General features: G+C 42.4%; 1 pseudogene; it reads right to left on the minus strand.

Moving 5' to 3' along the window:
* Positions 1–11,616: 11,616 nt before the first annotated feature.
* On the minus strand, positions 11,617–12,792 carry LOC135704439 (DNA topoisomerase 1-like; annotated as a pseudogene).
* Positions 12,793–23,219: the final 10,427 nt, after the last annotated feature.

Here is a 23,219-nt window from a genome sequence, read left to right on the forward strand (position 1 = left end):
CTCCGTGAGGGGTAAACCGATGGTATATGGTGGGGGACAATCCACTGCTAAATCCCATCACTCCTCCTCAATGGTTGGCCTTCACATCCCTAATAAAAACTTTATGGTTATTTTGCTTAACGACGTGTTCGGGGTATCATCCAAACCATTTGTGGAATAGTTCAATCATTTGGGTTATCGTTCGTGTAAAGTAATTTTTTATTAGGGATACGATGTAGGCTCATCATCCGAATGCACGGTAATCCCTACCACGAAATTGAACAATTGACCCAGCAGTGTGCCGCGATTGCGGCGACTAGACCACCTAACACCTTCGTCCTGTTCCTCTTCCGTCACAGCCAGGGGATCTTCTTCGGATTCAGAGTCCACCACATCGAAATAGTTTTCGGATTCACTCTCGTCTCCGTCTTTATCGCAATCTTCTTCACCAGAATCGTCGGGTTCTTCTTCATCCAGTGACTGCTGCTCCGATTTTTGCACAAAACACCATTCATCTTCACCATTCGCGGAATCCCCAAACGGCTTCTCTTCCTGAGACAATCTGTCATCCAGCTCCAGGAACCGTAACTTTTGCTCTTTCCTTTTAAACTTGCCCCCTTCGACATTGGGGATGTGCACGTTAGCTCGGTATCCGTACACTTATACTTGTTTCGACATCTCCACTTGCTTCAGTCGGTACAAGCAACCGGATCGTTCACCAACGACCAGCACTGTACCAGTTACGTCTCGAATGTCAGAGTTATTCGCTTGGAAAACAGCCGTAAATCCTTTGGAGGTCAATCGATCCACGGAAATTAAGCCACGATGAAACATAAAGCACTTTTTCCAGTTTCACATTGATCACATTGCCTTCTCCGTTGGTGCCATGCACTGTACCCTCTCCACATCCAGCCGTTTCAGCAACAACTTTGCTGAAGATTGTTTCTATGTAAAACGAGGCAGGAAATAGTTATTAATTATTTAAGAGATTTGTAGACTTATGACATGATCAAGCAGCTGCTCTGTAGGCAACACTGTATTTTGCAGTGTGAGATAGTAGCCATAATTGTTGTGTCCTATTCAACGCCCCAGAAATACCAATGTTGCCTGCTGAGCAGTTGATTGAGCATGATCATAAGACATCAGTGCATTGAACCATTAATAACTTTCGATCCTTGCAATTAATAAAAAAGTGGTCTGCAGCAGAGTTGTAGCTGGGAAAATTTCCTAGAAGCAAAGTTAAAGGCTTTTGAAGTAGACCGATATGGTGAATTATTAGATAGACATGAACAAAAATCTTGGTTTTACCATAGTAATTCCCATACAAACTTCAAATGGTTTGTGCCATCTCAGTTTCTCACCAAATGGGTTCAAATTTTGAGAGGTTAGTCAAGATCCGATTTGGAATCGTTTAAGTATTGTGGAGCGAAAATTTCAAATTTTGCATCACTCTAATGTACAATCAAGCAGATTGGACAAGTTATCAAGAGGCAATCACCGGTACCTGCAGAGAATCCGAACCGACCAACCTCTCGGACTACATCGGTTCGATTTTTCAAGCGGCAACAGACACTATTCCTCGATCTAGTACCATCCCAGGACGAAAAGCCCTTCCGTGGTGGGGGACAAACACAAAAATCGCTGTGAAAGCCAGGAGAAAGGCTCTTGGTGCCGCCAAGCGATTAAATAAAAACCACCCCGACAAGGAGGTTGCTTTGGCTCACTACCGTGCAAAAAGGAAAGAATGTCGGCAAACTATACGCGAAGCGAAAGCCCAAAGTTGGGAGAACTTTCTCAACGAAATCAGCTCAAACCAATCGGCAGCTGCTCTGTGGGGAAAGGTTAATGCTTTAAGTGGGAAGAGAAAAAACCGGGGAATCGCACTTAAATATGAAGGAGGAATTACCCGCGATTCAGATACTATTGCCGATGTACTTGGAGAATACTTTGCCTCTCTATCAGCCATAGAAGGCTACGAAGAACGCTTCCGTAGGAGTCAGCATCTGGAAGCCCATAGTCAGCATGCTAATTCCAGAGGAAACAATTTTGCCGGAAATAAACGAACCCTTCCGGATGAACGAGCTCACTCTAGCCTTATCAAAGGCTAAAGGCAATTCTGCGGGCCCGGACGAGGTGGGCTATCCTTTGCTCCGGAATCTACCACCAGAAGGAAGACGCAAGCTCCTAGATCTAATCAACCAGGAGTGGCTGCACAACTCCCTGCCTCAGGATTGGAAACACAGTCTCGCGGTCCCGATCCTCAAGCAAGGAAAGCCAGGCAGACAAGCTAGTGATTTCAGGCCGAGCTCCCTCACATGCTGTGCCTCGAAAATCGTGGAAAGAATGGTAAATAGACGACTGATGAACTTTCTAGAATCCAGGGACCTACTTTCCACCGTCAACACGCTTTTCGTCCAGGACACGGCACAAACACGTACTTCGCCACACTTGCCCAAGCCCTTGATGACGCTACCTCGAGCGGACACCACGTCGAACTGGCAGCTTTAGACATAGCAAAAGCATATAATAGAGTTTGGATGCCAGATGTCATCCGACAAATGGCTGATTGGGGCCTTGGCGGGCACCTGATGCATTTCGTGAAGAATTTCTTGGCAAACCGCACCTTTCAGGTACTTCTGGGAAACCACCGTTCCACAACATTCCGAGAGGAGACTGGCGTACCACAGGGTTCGGTTATAGCGGTCACCCTTTTCTTAATTTGTATGAATGGAGTTTTCGTTAACCTTCCTAAGGAAATTTACATCTTTGTGGACGCTGACGACATTATCCTCCTGATCACTCACAAAACCATAAAGGCACTACGTAGAAAGATGGGCGCTGCCAAAAGGGCAGTCTTCCTGTGGACATTACTGACTGGCTTCCAACTCTCAACCGAAAAATGCACACTAGTGCACATCTGCTCTCACCATCATGCCGTCCTTAACACTCCCATCTGTAGCAATGGTACAGCTATTCCCATCAGGAGGTCAGCCCGTATCGTCGGAGTTCGAATTGACCGATATTTGACCTTTTCTGCCCACTTCGACGAAGTCAAGAACGCCTGCAAGACACATCTTAATCTGCTACGATCCATCGCAGGTCGACACCCAGACAGTAACCGGCCCATTCGTCTTCGAGTTGCTAGAACAATTTTAGAATCACGTCTCCTTTATGGAATCGAAGTTACCTGTCTCGCTCTCGAATTACGTAGCTAGCCTCTACATACCACCAAGCTATCTCATCCGGCCTACTATCATCCACGCCTGCAATTGCAGCTTGCGTGGAAAGTGGAGTACTACCAACAATCAATACGAAACTAACGATTTTAAATTGGCTCACTACTTGACTAGCCTATTGGTCCCAAGCAAACGATTAACGTATCCCATTCTAGTCAAAATTCTAGTACTACGCAATGTTTGTTTTGATTCGCTATGAAAGTTTGACAGATAAAATGAGGGGTTATTCGTTTTTCTTATGTTTCGAGGGGTGAATCGATTAGCTTGGGACCGAAGAGAGTACCAGAGCTGAGCCAAAAAGTTGAGCATGTTATTTCGGGACCTTCTAGCCTTAGAGTTACCTCTATGGTACCAACAATCAATACGAAACTAACGATTTTAAATTGGCTCACCACTTTAGTAGCCTATTGGTCCCAAGCAAACGATTAACGTACCCTATTCTAGTTGAAATTCTATTACTACACTATGTTTGTTTTGATTCGCTATGAAAGTTTGACAGATAACATCAGGGGTGTGTGGATTCATGCAGAACATGCAGGGGTGAGTGAAATAGCTTGGGACTGCTTGGGACCGTTGTTCTGGTACTGAGTGAGCCAAAAATAATAATGATTTTCTTCGGGACCTACTAGTCTTAGAGTTACCTCTATGATGGTACTACCATTCAACCTTCTAGTTACTCAGACCATCTGTAACCGATCAATTAGCTTCGAGGAGAAGACAGCTGGCTCAGATGAAGGAGTTTTCCTCCTTACCGAGGCCAAACAACTCCTTTCAGCCACCGCCAATCTGGAGCTCCCCCGGTGTCTAGCATACATTGGTGTGGAACCAGAGATTGGAACCTGCCCGGGCCCATTATCGACTTGGCGATAAAGAAGAAGTTCAAGGCAGGATCCAACTCTACGGCACTTGTGAGATCCGTCGCGGAACTCCAGAGAACCAGATACTGCAACCACACTATCCGTTACTCCGATGGATCGGTTTCCCGTGAAGGGGTTGGCATCGGCATCACGGGCCCCCAAATGTCCGTACTTCATCGACTTCCAGACCAGTACACTATATTCTCGGCAGAAGCGGTCTCTGCTTTTATTGCTGCTACCACCCAACAAACAATTTTAGCTGCAGCTTAGCTTATACAGGCAAAAATTAGCTGCAAAAGACATATTTTGGCTGTATAAGCAAATCTGCAGCTAAAATTGTTTGTTGGGCACTCCCTCAAACAAGCCGATTGCCGTATTTACGGACTCCGCAAGTGTAGTTTTAGCCCTCAACTCATACTCTATTAAGCACTCATGGATCCAAGCCATTCAGCGATATGCCCCCAGAAACACTACATTTGTATGGATTCCGGGCCAACAAAATCTGGGACTTACGGTCAAATACATGGTCCCAATCAACTAGCATTTTCCTTAGAAAAGTGAAGGCTGAAACACGAAGATGGCAAGACCCCCCTGACCGCGAACTCAGGTTGTCCTGGCAAGACTCAGAACAGGCCATACCAGAGTCTCGCATAACTTTTCTGGGAGCTCTGCCGCACCAACTGTTCAGTGAAACACATAATCTGCCACTGTACTCAATACGAAGGCTCACGAGTGCTGTACGGCATATCGGGCAGCATTAAGGACGCACTAAGTAACGACCCGACTAGAATCACAGCATTAAGGGGCTTCCTCCGCGAGGCCGGCCTCTTCGACCAAATATGAAACCTGCCAAAATCCCAACCACCGCAATACAAATGGACTTTCTCTTATCACCCAACATCTCAAACCAAAGCAAGATCCTCAGCAACTTAACAACCAAAACTCCGAAGAAAGACAGCACATTGACAGCCTCGGTATTTAACTAGAGGAGGCCTCTTACAGACCTCCTAACATGATAAAAAAGGAAAAAAAAACTTTGTAACTAGATGAGGTCCCTTCTGGGCCCCACACTATCTTTTCAGAGACGAACCAGCCAACGGCTGAAAGTCTCTATAATAAAGAAATCAATCAATCAATAAGAAATGAAGTTAGCCCCATAACGAAAATCATACAACAACAGTCATGCGATTCATTTTTATATCGTTTCAGTCTCACATTGCGTTTTGGTCTCACCATTTTGTATTCGCAGCTTGTTGTTTTAATTGTTCGCGAGTATCTGGCCCGAGGCTTGATAGTTTCGCTGTCCACGCATGATCCCCTGCAGTTCCACTATACCAAGGTAAGTTAAGCACCCGTAGAGAACCTTAACAATAAGTTCCAAAGTTTGCGCGCTATTTGTTAAAAAAAAACAAGGACTCCATTTGTACTAAATAAATTAATAAAATAATTGTTCAACTTGTAAAACAAAAGCGTTTCATTTACAACATTAATTTACAGTTCCAAGGATTTAGTAGAGATATATTTATATATGTTTCATTCAGATTGCGCTTATCGGGGAAATGGCTCTAATGTTGGCCTATGGATCTAAGATTGGCACCATCGCTAAAAATCTACTCTCTATCAATTGTATCTAGATGAACGCGTCACTGGGACGGTACTAATGGATATTTTTGGTCGCTATTGAAAATTTAGTCGATTGTTGAATTTATGTATGGGCCCAAATTAGGGACACTTAGGCCGACATTGCATCCATTTCCCCTATTTAATTAAAACATTACAAGACAATTTATTTTAAAAATATATGACGAGTCCGTATCCTTCTCAATGTTAATCATACGGTTTGTTCATTGCAAGTCTTTCTAAGAATAGATTATAATCATGCTGATTTAGAACTGATGGTTTACAGTGTGCAGAATGAAAATCATTCTGTTTTCGAATTGATGCTATTCACTTCTTCTGTGCTTTGAGAGCTGAATCAGAGAATGATAATCTTTCTCAAATAGAAAAATAATCCGTATGGGGCTCAAGTGAAGCTATAATCATACATTAATGTGTGGGCAATTTGGTTCAGTGTACAAGGGGTGAGCACCTGGCAGTCGAAGAAAATGTTTGAGAAATTTGAATGTTTCCATATTTCTTCATTTTTAGCTATTTAAATATTTAACATTTATAATATGTGACATACCACACAAATTTTATAAAACTGCCGATTTAGTCGACACACAAATCATCAAAATCCTTTGATTATTAGCCAAGTTATTAGCATTTAAAGTCTGACCAATTTTCGTTGCATTTCCCTAGGTTGGCACCCTTCCCGAAAGACTTGTCCAACGTCAAAACGGCGGTAGGTAGTTCGTCCGAAGTCGGAAACGGGTTCGGGATCGGGAAAGAGAACGAAGGGTATGGGGTTTCTCACATCCACTGCGGGAATCGAGGCAAGACACGGCAAGACCGTTTCGGGTTCCGATGTCAAACTGTCGCAAACGTTCATTCCGATGAACCGGAAGGAGTTGGATTAGTATGTTGAGGAAATTGCTTAAAATTAAAAAAAAAAGTGCATATGTCGAAAATGTAATCCAGTGAAAATAACTACCAGACCTTCCAACATCCTACGATACCATTTCATCCCCTATAATTAAATAACCGATCAAACACATTCAACTTTCAGAATATTCGACGACAAGCTTTCGTGTTGAACAAGCCAGGAGGGCACTCGTTGCTATCGTGATGAGTTTTTATTTTCTCAAAACATATTAACATCCCATACTCTCTGCTGGGGAACTGTAATCGTCCACCACACTGAAGGTAACGGAGGTGAGTGGCATCGAGGACACTCTCTTCTCTGCCCGTGTGGTGGTCAACCATCATCAGATACCGACGAACACACCGGAGAACACTGGTTCGAGTTAATAAAAACAAGCTTCAAAACAAGTACCTACACGATAGGGCGGTTCAAATTATATATCAGACGCTGAATAAAAACATGTCCAGAACCCAATTAGATTAGAACCGCTCTTCTACGCATATTGATGTAGAATCGGTGTTTAGCAGAATTGATAATTTGAACCACCCTATCACATATACACAGACATAAAGGAGTTATGGCAAAAAAGTAAAAGAGGGAAAATTGCATCGAAAAAGTGCACAGGCCATCACGTTCCGAACTTGCACTTGCACATATGTATGCACACACAGCCAGCAGCGTCGAAAACAAGAACTGCATCAATTGACTGCGGGACTGCAACTTCCAGACCAGTCCGAGCCAGAACCAGAGCTTGTTTGAAACGGTTACGTAACAGGTTTCCGTAGGAAATTTATCAAATGCGCATTTGAATGTGGAATTTTTGAGGATTTATGAATATTTAGTACCTACTCTGCGGAAAATGGGCGCTAGGCGAGATCGATCTTGATGCCATCATCAGTTTGTCGAGGAGAATTTTGTTCAAGTGTTCCAAACACCTGTTTCAATTTGGATTCAAGATATGTTTGTGTACATATGTGGGAAACGGAACAACAGCCAGGTTATTATTACGCTGCAAGAGATTGAAGATCTACCCGTTCGGAGATATATAATAGCTGCTGGTGCTGGGTACAAATTTGCTCCAACAATAATTCAATGGAGGCCACGTGATTTGATCGTCCCCGAGTTGTGATCGGCACGTGCTTGTTAGCTACCGAGTTTGTGCATTTGCTGTGACAATTTCGAGAACCATATACTATTGTTGTGACCCTGAGGTGGTTGCCTTTTGATCATGCTGGTGGCGTTCGACGGCGGGGCTAATCAACTGGAACTGAGGGGGAAACAAATGGTTGGAAGTGGTGAGAGCCACCGTGCTTTGTTGGTGTGCAATGTATTAAACAGCCAGAAGTGGACATATTCTGCTCTCGCATAATGATTGCTCTCGTGAGCATTGATCAATTTGATCAAAACGAGACCGAAGGAACCACTCACTCGACTCGACGGAGGGTAATTTGGGAAAATGGTGGCATTTTAACTCATCAGACTTTAACCATAGAGGTAACTCTAAGACTAGAAGGTCCCGAAGAAACGTGCTCAACTTTTTGGCTCAACTCTGGTTCACTCACCCCTGCATGTTCTGCATGAATCCACACACCCCTGATGTTATCTGTCAAACTTTCATAGCGAATCAAAACAAACATAGTGTAGTAATAGAATTTCAACTAGAATAGGGTACGTTAATCGTTTGCTTGGGACCAATAGGCTACTAAAGTGGTGAGCCAATTTAAAATCGTTAGTTTCGTATTGATTGTTGTTATAACTCTCCAGTCTGTACAGCGTTTATGACAGAAAGGCAAACTTCGTATTTTTACATTATCACAACGCCATTAGTAGTTAGTTAGTAGTTATGAAAATGAGTACGTATGACTCATTTTTGAATAACCAGAACCTGCCGAATCGCGAAAATTTGGTCCGTGGTAGCGCGGGCACCCATGAATCCCGCCTGGTAGTAGCAGCAATCCAACTTGTCGCCCTTTTTGTAGATTGGGCATACGACACCTTTCATCCACTCCTCCTCCAAAATCTTGGGAATTACCCAGTGCAGCGCTCTAGCCAGTGCTTCACCACCGTATTTTAATAACTCACTTGCTAGTTGATCTACACCAGTTGCTTTGTTGTTCTTCAGCCGACCGATCTCCTCCTCAACTTCTTGATGATCAGGAGCCGGTAGCCTGTCGTCTTCTGCGCATGCTTCAAGGTCCGTTGCCGTGCCAGCTTCGTTTTCTGCTGCATCACCGTTGAGGTGCTCGTCATAGTACTGCCAACAATCAATACGAAACTAACGATTTTAAATTGGCTTACCACTTTAGTAGCCTATTGGTCCCAAGCAAACGATTAACGTACCCTATTCTAGTTGAAATTCTATTACTACACTATGTTTGTTTTGATTCGCTATGAAAGTTTGACAGATAACATCAGGGGTGTGTGGATTCATGCAGAACATGCAGGGGTGAGTGAAATAGCTTGGGACTGCTTGGGACCGTTGTTCTGGTACTGAGTGAGCCAAAAATAATAATGATTTTCTTCGGGACCCAGTGGTCTTAGAGTTACCTCTATGGTACTGCTTCCACCTCTCAATCACCTCACACTCGTTCGTGAGAAGGTTACCGTCCAATTCCAAGCACATATCGGCTTGCGGCACGTAGCCTTTGCGTGAACTATTTAGCTTCTCGTAGAACTTCCGTGTGTCGTTTACGCGGTACAGATTTTCCATCGCCTCGCGATCTCGGTCTTCCTGCTGACGGTTCTTCCTTCGGAAAACCGAGTTTTGTCTGTTTCGCGCTTGTCTGTATCGCTCCACATTCAATCTCGCCCGTGCTGCATTCTGCTCCTCTACTAACAGTTTGCATTCGCCGTCAAACCAGTAATTTCTTCGGTCCGAGATTGCTGCTGTAGCAGTTCTACCTATGGCGGAACGGATGTCCCTCCAGTCATATTCAAAAGAAGCTGCGCCAAGCTGCTCTTCCGTCGGTAGTACAACTTCCAGCTGCTGCGCGTAGTCCTGGGCAACTCCGGCGTCCCGTAGTTGCTCAATGTTGGGTCGCGGCGTTCGACTTCGACGTGTGTTATGCACCGTCGAGAGTTTTGAGCGCATGCATACTGCAACTAGGTAGTGGTCCGAATCTATGTTCGCACTGCGGTACGTGCGGACGTTGATAATGTCGGAGAAGAATTTCCCGTCGATTAGAACGTGATCGATTTGGTTTTCTGTGTGTTGGTCAGGTGATCTCCAGGTGGCTTTGTGGATATCCTTGCGGGGGAAAAAGGTACTTCGAACTACCATTCCTCGAGAGGCTGCAAAATTCACGCATCGTTGGCCGTTGTCGTTCGCCGATTGCCGGTCTATACATTGCCTCCCGTCCTACTTGAGCGTTCGCCGATGACGATTTTGACGTCTCGTTGCGAACAGCGGTCGTAAACCTGCTCCAGCTGCACATAGAACGCTTCTTTCTCGTCGTCGGGTCTCTCTTTGTGTGGGCAGTGCACGTTGATGATGCTGTAGTTGAAGAAACGGCCCTTAATCCTCTGAAACTAATGTTCTGGGCTGGGCAAATTGGAGGGGCTACGCGGACGAAAAGGCACTCAAGCTTTCAATTAAACTGGAACACAGCGCGGATCAACTTTAACACTGTATTTTATTCAATTAATGATAGTGTGGATTGTGTGGTGTTGTGTTCGATTTTCTTGGCACATACCCTTGATGACGATGGCGACTACGACGACTGCAGACCAGCGAGCGATCGCTGCGGTTCTGGAATGCTCCTGTCGATGGCGGACGATTAAAGGCCGATCTTGTCGGCAAGATGGCGGTACCACCGCTCAGTGAAATTTCGGTACAATTCCAACAATGGCGGACGAAGCGAGGCTGACCGAACGTCGGCTGTAGTGCGATGGCGGGTTAGTTCTACTGGGGCTGGTATAGCGGTTTGAGGAAATGGTTCCGATGCACAGGCGCTTCCTTCTGACGAAGCCGGTCGACGACGGCAAGGCCACTCTCTGTCGAACCGGGAAGGGAAATTCTCCTTGGCGTTTAGGGCCTTCAGCCCGAGAACGATGTCCTTTACGTTTAGGTCAGGGTAACTAAATGTCACCTAGACCGTAGCGTGAAATGGCGGTCCTTGACTCGCTAACCAGAAAACCATTTGATTGATTGAAAAAGAAAGTGAGAAGGTTGTCAGCTGAATTGGCCTCACCTTGATTCACTACTCGCACTGTATTCTGTTAAAGTGTATTCCACAGACACTTCTGGCACAAACGAAGTGACAGACGGAGCGGCTCGAAAACTTTGGTGACTAACCTGCTATTGCAATTTTTCAGTGTACCACATGGCAACACCACTACTACTGGATTGTACCACATGGCAACACTACTACTGGATTGTACTAGTATTTTCACCAAATGTATTAGAATGTTTTGGTTCTATCTCTTTCACACTACTCAAAACTGAAAAGCATAAAAAAATGACAAAATGATACACTCTTTGCACCACAAACGAAGTTACAGACGACTTTCTCCGAAGAAATGAATTAAAATAATGTGGTTCTCTGTAATAGAATTTTAGTCCACCTTCCGCCCCTCACCGCCAGGTTCGCTAGTATTTTTGTTTTGAATTAATTCAAGTTGGTTTTGTGTGCAATGATCTGGCAACTCGTGTCCTTGCTCGTGTTGACGGGGTGCTGTTTTCTCACTCATCGAAGGAAATTTTGATTAGAGTGAGAAAGTAAGGAACAGTCAGCGCGGGAGCCGTGTGCGTTACTATAGGTGCGGCAGAAGGAATGTAGTCGACTCTGTCGTTCTCACGGTGTTCTTACGCATGATCCAACGTTTCGTCACACTAGATTATGCATAAGAACGTCGTGATAATGCAAGTGCTGGCTTGTTTCCTTCTGCCTCACCAATCACATTGATCACAGCACATACGATTCTCCGTCGGTTCGTGGTGCATTGTGCATTCTTTGTGCCATACCACCAGTCCAAACACTAGAAGTTTTGGAAGGTTCTCGTACCTGTAAGCAGTGTGATACCAGCTGACATTCGCATGGGTAGAGAAATCCGGAACATTTTCTCGCTTTTGAGCATCAACGTCAACCCGGTCTCGAATCGCATTTCCGCTTGAGGTGGCATCGTTGGCAGTAATCTATTGCGCCGTGGGAAAGACCTGCTTAGTGCACTAGTGCTGGAAAATTCTGCAAGTTCGTCATTAAAATTAAATCAACTTTTCTTCGCTGTAACGTACTCCGGATCAGACTCGCTGGTGGAACGTTTTCGTGGGACGGTTTTCGACCCAAAAAGCTTCAGTTTGAACTGCTTTCTAAAAGATTTCTGGGCAGGCGTCTTGGGACGCACGATCTCCACCGAGGCATCCGTTAGCGTGTTCGTGTCGGAGCGGATGACCTGTTTGATCGGCTGCAATTCTACCATCGATTTTCGGCCCTGCTTTTTGTTTAACTTCACACGATAGTTGAAATCGAACACGGTCGACGATCCGGCGGAGGATGCTTCGTCTTCATTCTCCGAAGAAGTCAACGATTTGATCTTTTCCGAGCTGAGCTTCTCGAGCCTTACGACCGGTTTGACTCGAAGTAATTTTTCGACGGAAGTTCCTCGTGGCAGTGGAATCTTCTTGACCAGTTCCTCCAGACTGATTTCTTCGCTTCGAAGAAACGAACGAGGAAGAACTAGATGAAGACGTGGACAGCCGTCATTTCGACGTTGGTTTCTTTCGTGTAGAAACCAGATCGGAATCGCTGTCGTCACTGTCTATTGCGGTTCGTCTTTTCTGAGATTTGCGTTTGGTCGTCAATGCAACTGACTCTTCAGAATCTGAATCATCCGATTCAATCTGACGTCTGCCACTAGATCGGCCCCTAGAACTCCCCTCTCTGCTATCGTTACCGGCTTCCCCCATCTTGCTGCTTCCACTCTTCGGGAAGCCTCGGCTAGCTTCAAAACCGCTTCCGGCGTCTTTCGGACAATCGGACTACAAAAGGTGAAAACATAGTTCTTCGAGGGAACCTCCATGCACTGATCTTGGCGACAAGTCGAACCGCACGTTGCACAAAGGATCAGATCCCAACGCTTGCAATCGTCGTAATCTCGCCCATACCGACAGCGACACTCTTCAGCGTCACACTCCGAAGGACGTTCCAACTGATCGTTGAATACATTCGGTTCCAGCTCCCACGAGGCATCCCTCGAACAATTAAAATAAAATATTCAGTATTCAAATACCGATTCACCCACCTCCGCCGCTTCGCCTAATTTTCCGGAATATAAATGCCACGCTGATGGATCTGCAGACTAAAGTCGTCCTTGTTGCACAAAGGGCAATTGAAAAAGTACCTCGCCGATTGGGCAAACTGTGCCACGTAGCTCCGATGGAACCAGCCATTCTGACAGCACGGGTCACGAATCGATTCCAGCTTCCTGTACGGTCCCATATCATCGTAGCAAATCCCACAGGCTTCGGTCTCGGAGTGTTTCACCTTATCCACCAGCGCTACGTGCTTATCGCACCACGACTGGAACGTTTCCACGTAATGCGACAGGCACTCATTCTGCATCCCACAAAGCGTATGGAATGAACGGAAGCACTTCTTCGCGCAACACCAAACGTTTGCATACCGTTCCTTGCAGATGTAACACTTTTGTCCTCGGATACGAGCTTCCTCATTTCTGATGTCCTCCTCCATGAATCCGAAGATTCCCTCCTCGTCTTCAGGTAACAAGGTACACGTAGCAGGTATAATGACTAGTTTTGCCACGTCTAGTAGCCCGGTCCAGAATAGAGCATCGCACCATCGTACCGCAATCATGCTCAAACGAGTGACATACAGCATCTTTAGCCGAAATAAATAATAAATTGAACAAAATTGGTTTCATCCGATCCTCCTTCATTCTCACCATCTCACCTTCAGCACGTCGATCGATTCGATGGATTTCGGCATGATTTTGGAGTAAATTTTCCTTCTTCAGATCGCCCTCGTCGAAAGCTTTCAGTTCCTCTACGGAGGCGCAAATGCATACCGAGTATAACCACCCGAAAAAAAAATAATTATAATAAAATAACGAAATTACAATGATTTTTACGGTTGAATTTCGGGCACATTATAAATTTATTGTTAAATTATTGGACGGGTGAAAAAATAAATTTCGTTTTAAAAGATACAATTCTCAATGAAAATTAATTTGATGATATCATATTTGTTCGAGAAAAATCAGTTTTTTTTATTGTTAAGATGCTTAACAACCCCCCTTTTTTACTGTACATTTCTCATATACCATGATTTTCGTTTTGATTTTATGATAATCAACAAAAATCTCCATTCAAAATCATTGTATTTTTATTGGATTTTTTACGGGCGGGTCCTGTTTGGCGTCCAACAACGATATCTTCTCGGTCGCGAATGACCATGGCTTTGGTTAGGAGCACCGACTGATGAAATCTTTAGCAACAATTGCCGCCAAAAAGCGCGAGTCATTGACAGCTCAACATCGTTTATTTGTAAGCAAATGTTAACCCGATGTGTTTACTCCTAATCATTTTGGCCTAAGGTCTTTCATTATACAAAAGAAGTGCAGATAACAATGAACACAACATAGTGACATGCAGTTTGACAACAGGCTCTCCCTTTCAATTTTCGTTAGAGAAAAAGAGATAACAGGCGGTGCCCCAATAGCATCAACTACTTTAAGCTAGTACATATGAGTAGATAGTGTTGCCGTGAGGTACACTCGAAAATTTCAAATGTAAGTGCGTCAAACCAAATTTCGAGCCGCTCCGTCTGTCACTTCGTTTGTGCTTTGCACACTGTCAAAGAATCATTGTACATAAAATCAACTTTGTTCAAATCAAAACAAAAAAACTAACCCATCTGGTGGATGATGGCACAAGCTTCCAAGAAAATTCTATTACAGTGAACCACATTATTTAAATGGATTTCTTCGCCAGTTAGTCGTCTGTCACTTCGTTTGTGCTTCTGGTCTACACGCTCGCCTGAGATAAAGTGAACGATGGCCGTTCTCTAAGCATCGCAGAACCCTTCAGCTCATCACCCGTGACTCCGTAGCATGGCCGTATCGTCTGCCCAGTGGGTTTCACCGTAAGTGTTACACAAATTTATTTGAATGCTCGATCACATGGTGCATATTTATAATATTGTATTGGACCTTTGTAACAGAACGGTTACACCTCAACTTGCACATCCTAGCGTTGATCGGCTGCCAACTAATCACGCGTTGGCGCATCTTACCCAGCACTACAAAGCCGGTTCCCAGCTCATTGGTGGTGCCACAGCTCTGGTAGAAAGTAGCCGCTCGATGCCCGCTTTTCCATACCTTATGTCCCGTCCAGTAAAGTTCCTACAGTGCTACGACTTCGAAGTTGTGTGGTTGAAGTTCGTCATAGATTAACCTATCGCAGCCCGGGAAACCGAGCGATTTGCAGTTCCATGTTCCGAGTTTTCAATCGTAGTCCTTATTTCGTCGCGTAGGTCTGTGCCGATTGTTCCGATCCGTATTTCTTTCTTCAGTATTAGCAACTTTGTTTTTTCCAGGGCGACTTGTTGGTTCTGCCCCAACCCCCTGTCTTGCCGGGGGACCATCGTGCACAGCTCTGTTTAGAGTCCTACGCTGGCACTAGGACGGTGATCAGCCGCTCCTAACATGGAGAACAGACGCCGTTTTGAGCTGCACCTCCATGGTGAACAGACGCTTGGGTTTGGTGAAGCATTTCCTCTATCACCGTACTATGGTTACCGCGCCAGTGTTCGCGTCGCACCTCTTCACTTTGCTATTGCCGGACTGGCAACATTGCCCAGGCTACGCCACCCTGAAGCCCTATAATAAAAGTATGGATGACTGTCACCACAAAACTGAAAAAGTAGAAGGGTCTGTGTCTAGGGGCACGAACGGAAGCTTGACGTAGGACCGCTAGTGGACGGAACAAATGTGAAAAGCATTTAGTTCTTTTAATTGATCGATCATCTATTATCTTAACTCGTTTCGTTTTTTTTAATTGCATTCGTATCAAATTTGTAGTATTTTTTTTCAAAAAGAAAGTTGATGAAGATAATCGATCAAAATCACTTGCACCCCTGCTTATAAGTTTAGTTACAAGATAGTTACAGGCACAGAAAAATTCTATTCCAACTACTTACTGTAATAAGCTTGTTGGCCTTGAAAAAGGTCGTTTTGTTGCCTGATGATTATTTAACCTTCGAAACCGTACAGAGTGCGTCTGTCGCTTCAAAGCGTAGACGACATCCATGGCCGTTTACGCTTGGTGTGTTCAGAGTAGGTGACAGTATCACGGATCACATTTTCCAGGAACACCTTCGAAACACCGTGATAATCGCCATCCGTCGTCAGGTTCGTCCTGGCGGTGTCAAACGTATTTCCGGTCTGATCAACGATGTGTGCTACATCGTTGATCAGACCGGAGATACGTTTGACACCGCCAGGGTGAACCTGACGACGGGTGGCGATTATCAAGAAGAACCTTGTGATGACGCTTAGCACCTTTTTACCAAGACCTTTTCCTCCTTTACCGAGACCAGTCATTGTTGCTTGTTAGGTAGAAGAGTAGACTACCTACCTGCCACCACATTCCTACTGCTGCTATTGCTGCTTCTGCTGCCTGCTCACCACGCCGGCTGAAGCGAAAATAAGTTGAGGCTGGACAGCAGCGCTCTTTTATATCTTTTCAGGTTAAAGCAGATGTTGTGCAACCAAGTGGTACTCGATTATGACGACTGGGTTTGGGAAGAACGTTTATTTCATGAAAACAGTGATACCAATTATCACTTTTTATTTGTACATTGGACAATGCTTGACATATACCACTTTTTCAATAGTTTCTTGCTGAAAATAATCAGTCGGAAGCATTGCTAATGCGTAGTAACATTTCTGATCGATTGGTTATAAAATTATTGAAGTTGGTCCAGGGGCAGCTGAGTTATTATTGTTCAAAATCTTTCATAATTTTGTTACATGTTCCATTTTGACGTAGTCCTACGTCAAAAAGCTGTTCCAATCGAGCAAAGCGGTGCATTTTGACGGTTCGATTGGAACAACTTTCTACAGACGTCCATACTTTTACTGTAGGGCTTTACGCCACCCAGCTGTGTCCATGTTTCAGCTTGTAGTCTTTTGTTATCATATTACTCGGGGAGGCGTGAAGTAGGAACTTGTGAGGACCAGGGCTAGGTATTCCGCTCCTTCCAGGTTGTCAACTTACCATTTTGTAGCCCACGTGTTACGTAATGCAACAGATTGCTTTTAAATACTATCTCACTTTGCCATATGACTCCACCCCCTGCAATTTTAACAAGCACTTGACATACTTTTCTAAACAAATTCTGCATGCACGACCAATAGGCTGATGCAAAATTTGAAATTTTCGCTCCACAATGTTCAAACGGTTTAAAATCAGGTCCTGATAAGCCTCCAAAAGTTTAAACTCATTTGATAAGAAACTGACTTGGCACAAACCATTTGAAGTTGATATGGAAATTACTATGGGAAAACAAAACTTTTTGTTCGTTGTCTTTTAGCCTTTTGACATATTGTATTGTTAAAAAATTCTATTGCTATTCTTATGGGAATTTTTATCAGCTACAACTTTGCGGAAAATCGTTTTTCAGCCAAATGTCAAATTAAATAGTAATTAATTGTTTAAGAGATTGATAATCTTATCGCAAGATTATGCAACTGTATTGTGGGCAACACTGTATTCTGCAGTGTGACATAGTAGCCATGATTTTTGTCCTCTATTTTTTTTTTTTTTTTTTCTTTTTTTTTTTTTTTTAATTTTTTTATTTTTTTTTAACTCTTTATTTGTTCCAATTTCAAAATAAATAACATTTCATTTTAACCTAGGTGCTCCAGTTACTGCAGTAACGTACCAGCCTTAATTGTTATGATATATATCTAAGTGTTTTTACATTGTTCATGTCTTGGCAATTCAGTATTTTAAACAGGTTTTTTAACCTGCATGTCAGTATAACAATCGATATCTTAAAACTAAAAACTAAAACTAAATCTTATCTAAGTATAAAGGGAATTAATCGTTGCAATTGAGGATTGCAACGATTTTTGCCTGAAATTATTAATTATTTTGTTGGACATTTGTGCTAAAGTCTCAACATTCGAAATTCTATGTACTTCGGTTGTACTGTACCAGGGAGGCAACTTCAAAATCATTTTCAGAATTTTGTTCTGAATCCTTTGAAGTGCTTTTTTCCTGGTAGTGCAACAACTAGACCATATTGGCACAGCGTAAAGCATGGCCGGTCTAAAAACTTGTTTAAATATTAGAAGTTTATTCGTCAGGCAAAGTTTGGATTTCCTGTTTATAAGAGGATACAAACATTTTATATATTTGTTACATTTGGCTTGAATGCCCTCAATGTGATCTTTAAAAGTTAATTTTTGGTCAAGTATTAATCCAAGATATTTCACTTGGGTTGACCAGGAAATTGGAACTCCGTTCATAGTGACTATGTGACTACTACTAGGTTTCAAAAAGGAAGCCCTGGGCTTATGTGGAAATATTATAAGTTGAGTTTTGGAAGCGTTGGGAGAAATCTTCCATTTTTGTAAATAAGAAGAGAAAATATCTAAACTTTTCTGCAGTCTGCTGCAAATAACACGAAGACTTCTTCCTTTAGCGGAAATGCCTGTGTCATCAGCGAACAAAGATTTGTGGCAACCCTGAGGCAAATCAGGGAGGTCCGAAGTGAAAATGTTATACAATATAGGCCCAAGAATGCTACCCTGAGGAACTCCTGCCCTAACAGGTAGTCGATTAGATTTGGAATTTTGATAATTTACTTGCAGAGTTCTGTCAGTTAAATAATTTTGAACTAATTTCATAATATAAAGTGGAAAATTAAACTTTTTCAATTTAGCAATCAAACCTTCATGCCAAACACTGTCGAATGCTTTTTCTATGTCTAGAAGAGCAACTCCAGTTGAGTGGCCTTCAGATTTGTTTGAACGAATTAAATTGTTAACTCTTAAGAGTTGATGAGTAGTTGAATGCCCATGGCGAAATCCAAACTGCTCATCTGCAAAAATTGAGTTCGTATTGATGTGAAGCATCATTCTATTCAAAATTATTTTTTCAAAAAGTTTACTTATTGAAGAAAGCAAACTTATTGGACGGTAGCTAGAAGCTTCAGCTGGATTTTTATCCGGCTTCAAAATTGGAACAACTTTTGCATTTTTCCATTTATCAGGAAAGTATGCCAAATGGAAACATCTGTTAAATAATTTTACCAAGAAAGACAAGGTACTCTCTGGGAGTTTTTTGATGAGGATATAGAAAATTCCATCATCACCTGGAGCTTTCATATTTTGAAACTTTTTAGTTATAGACCTTACTTCGTCCAAATCAGTCCCCCAGGAATCATCAAAAATATTTTCCCGAGAGAAAATATTCAGATAATCCCGAGCAACCTGATTCTCAATAGGACTTGTAAGACCCAAACTGAAATTATGGGAACTCTCGAATTGCTTAGCAAGTTTCTGAGCTTTTTCCAAATTTGTGATCAAAATTTTACCACCTTCTTTAAGCGCTGGAATAGGCTTTTGAGGTTTTTTCAAAATTTTTGTGAGTTTCCAAAAGGGTTTGGAACTCGGGTCTAATTTAGAAATATTATTTTCAAAAGTTTTGTTCCTCAGGGCAGAGAATCGCTTTTTAATTTGTTTTTGCAAATCCCGCCAGATAACCTTCATGGCAGGATCGCGTGTTCTTTGATATTGTCTCCTACGGACATTTTTAAGACGGATCAAGAGCTGAAGATCATCGTCTATTATAATTGAATCGAATTTAACCTCGCATTTTGGTACTGAGGCAGCTCTTGCTTCAACTATAGAAGTAGTCAGAGATTCAAGAGCATAATTAATTTCATCTTTGGTTTGCAAAGGAATGTTTGGATCGAAGTTATATTCCATAAATGTTCGATACTGCTCCCAATCAGCTCTATGGTAATTGAAAGTAGAGCTGTTGGGATTACAAATTATTTCTTGGGATATTTCAAAAGTTACTGGAAGGTGATCAGAACTGAAGTCAGCATGGGTAACCAATTGGCTACAAAGTTGACATGAATCAGTTAAGACCAAATCAATAGTGGAGGGATTTCTTGCAGAAGAAAAGCATGTTGGGCTGTTTGGATATTGAATAGTGTAATAACCTGCAGAACAATCATCAAACAGAATATTACCATTGGAATTGCTTTGAGCATTATTCCATGAGCGGTGTTTTGCATTAAAATCACCAATAATGAAGAATTTAGACCTATGACGGGTAAGTTTCTGGAGGTCACCCTTGAGAAAATTCTTTTGCTGGCCTACGCATTGGAATGGCAAATAGGCAGCTATAAACGTAAGTTGTCCAAATTTTGTTTCAACAGAAACTCCCAAAGTTTCAAAAACTTTGGTTTCAAATGAAGAAAGAATTTTATGTTTGATTCGCCTATGAATAATGATGGCAACGCCACCACAGGGTCCATCAAGACGATCATTTCTATAAATCAAGTAATTTGCGTCCTTCTTAACCTTATGGTTAGGTTTAAGGAACGTTTCAGTTATAACGGCAATATGCACGTTATGAACTCGCAAAAAGTTAAATAGCTCGTCTTCATTATCTTTAAGAGATCGAGCATTCCAATTTACAATATTTAATGCTTTAAAATCCATTACTGAATTTTAAAGTCATGACAATATTATTTGCAAATTTTACTCCAGTTTGAATAGCATCAAACATGGAGTTAGATTTAAGCATATCAGAAATCATGTCAATTAATGATTTCTGTAAAAATTCCATTTTGGGGGCAGTAATGCTTCCTAAGTCAAAATTGTCAAAATTTCCGTTAGAACGTTGGTTAGTATTTTGATTTCTACCCGCTGCAATAGCAGCATAGGTAGCACCATTAACTCGCTGAACATTGTTAGCAGCGAGGGGAGTAGGTACAGATGAAAAATTTGAAGCAGGGGTGATATTTGTACCTACGGGTACGAATGTAGAATTTGTTCCTCGCTGACCGTTGTTAACAGCAGAGGAATTTGTACCTGGTCGGAAACGTGGAGCGTTTCCTACCTGACGGTTAGAACGAGATTGTAGGATCGCTTTGCGAGTCTTACATTCCCAAAAATTGGATTTGTGGTTTTCACCACAATTTGAACATTTAAATTTCTTAGGATCTTCCTTCACAGGACAGTCGTCCTTTGCGTGAGAGGAATCACCACAATTCATGCATTTAGCTGGCATGTAGCAATTTTTAGTTCCGTGACCCCATCCCTGGCACTTACGGCACTGGGTGAGGTTTTGGAAATTTCCTCCAGTCTTCCTGAAGTGTTCCCACTTCACTCGGACATGGAGCATAAGGCTAGCTTTTTCTAAGGCCTTAAGGTTGTTTAGTTCACTAGACTTGAAGTGAACTAAATAAAAATCATTAGAAATACCGTTGCGCGAATCGCCAGGACGGGATTTCATTTTCATTTTGATTACTTGGAGTGGCACAACTCCAAGTAATTTTGCCAGTTCATCTTTGATCTGATCCAGGGATTCACCACTGGGCAGTCCTTTCATGACAACCTTGAACACACGTTCAGTTTTGGTGTCGTAAGTAAAAAATTTGTGCTTCTTCTCAGTAAGATACTTGAGAAGACATTTAAATCCGTCCAAGGTTTCAGCCAATACACGGCATTCACCCCGACGTCCAATTTGTAGTGAAAACTTAACTTTCACGAAATTCAAAAGTTCCATGCGAAGAGCATGGAAATCGGTAGTGGTTATCACAATAGGGGGAATCTTTTCCTTCTTGGCATTAAGCCGGGAAAGTTTACTAGAATTTTTCTTGGATGATGGATCATTCTCATCATCCGTGAGCAAATCAAATTGATTACTCAAATTAATTTCATCAGAAGGGGGGTCAAGAGTTTGCCCCTTTCTTTTGCGTTTAGGCGCCATGGCGGCAGTAAATTTTTATCCAAATCGACTTCCAAGCAGATTACTATAAGAATCTGAAGGATCGAAGAGGAATTTTCCAAATCGATATCCAAGAAGGATTACCTCGGGTAGGGTCCAAACAAGGATCGAAGAGGAATAAGAGTTGAACAAGGTAGAAAATTTTTACAGGTTGAGCACTGAAAAGTGCTGTTTAAATTTGTTGTAGCTTTAGGTAGTAGTAACACTTCCTTCAGCAAAAAGCAAATAGATCCGCACGGCAAGAGAGCACGATGCGGACTGATTGTCCTCTATTCTACGCGCCATAAACACCGATGTTGTCTGCTGAACAGTTGATTGAGCATAATCATAAGACTTCAATCATTAATATCTTTTGTTCCTTACATTTGATCGAAAAGTTGTAGCTGAGAAAATTTTCAATAAGCTCAGCTATCATTTTCTAAAGTAAAGTGAACTGGTGAGTTTTGAGATCGATATGAACCTAAATTATGGTTTCTCCATAGTAATTCCCATATAAACTTCAAAAGGTTTGTGCCAAGTCAGTTTCTCACTAAATGAGTTCAAATTTTGGGAGGCTAATCAGAGCCCAATTTGAAACAGTTTGAGCACTGTGGAGCAAAAATTTCAAATTTTGCATCAGTCTAACGGCCAATGAAGTAAGAAGTAAGAATTACTCAAATTCGCAAAAAAACGTAGGTCACTCATAGAATGAGTAAATTTTTCCGACGCTTTTCTCTTGACATACTTCAGCTTGAAATTTTTGATGATGCCTTGGGGTTGAATCAAATAAGTGATCTTTGGTGGCATGTATAGAAGCATTATGGTGGGATTGTTTATGGTGGGCGGATGCAACGGAGCGTTATCAAGGAGCAGCAAAGCCTTGAAGCTAATGTTCTTGGCTGCACAAAACTCCTCCGTCGTCCCCTACACGTCATTCCCTTTCCGGAAGTACCCATATTTTAGAGTATTTGACAGTTTTCTCGAACCGATTGTTGCCATCTTGGATTACAAAATGGCGTCTGGCATTGATTTACAGTCTCTACAGGTCATTCCCTACACTCAAATATAAATGAAATCAAAAATGCTTAAAAACTAAGCAATTTTCCGCTTTGCCTTATTCAGTCAGAACCAAGATTAGTTTGCCAGTAATCATGCATGAATAAATTCGAAATAATCATGCAATGCTTACTTTTCAATGTTGCAGTGATAAAATTAACATTGAAATTTATTCATTTTAAAATTAATTATTCATCATCCCAATAATACATTCTAATCAACGCAAGCTGCTTGGTGGTGCCAATTTCGGCAAACAAAGATAAGTGTGTGGAAAAACATGATAAAGTTTATAGAAGAACATCTAAATCTTGAATTCATTTGTATTTTATTTCTGTACATTAAAAAACACAAGCCTTGGATGAAACAAAGCGGACGCTCCTACTTCTAGCCTCACTGCCGTCGTTCTATCCTATTTGCCGTGGTTTCCTGTGTAACACTGGGTCTGTAAGAAACGAAAAAAAAAATAGAAAGCAGTTAAAGCAATTTTTGGGCTGGAGTCAGAGTCAGACTCGTTGAAATCAAACATTAGAATACATTATACGATCAACAATTGAACGGCTGGATGATCCTAGTCCATTCCCGATGCGGCACAAATCTCG

The sequence above is a fragment of the Ochlerotatus camptorhynchus genome, unplaced genomic scaffold (genome assembly GCF_037179485.1).
Source record: "Ochlerotatus camptorhynchus isolate MF236.1 unplaced genomic scaffold, CSIRO-AGI_Acam_v1.1 ptg000022l, whole genome shotgun sequence".
NCBI lineage: Eukaryota > Metazoa > Arthropoda > Insecta > Diptera > Culicidae > Ochlerotatus > Ochlerotatus camptorhynchus.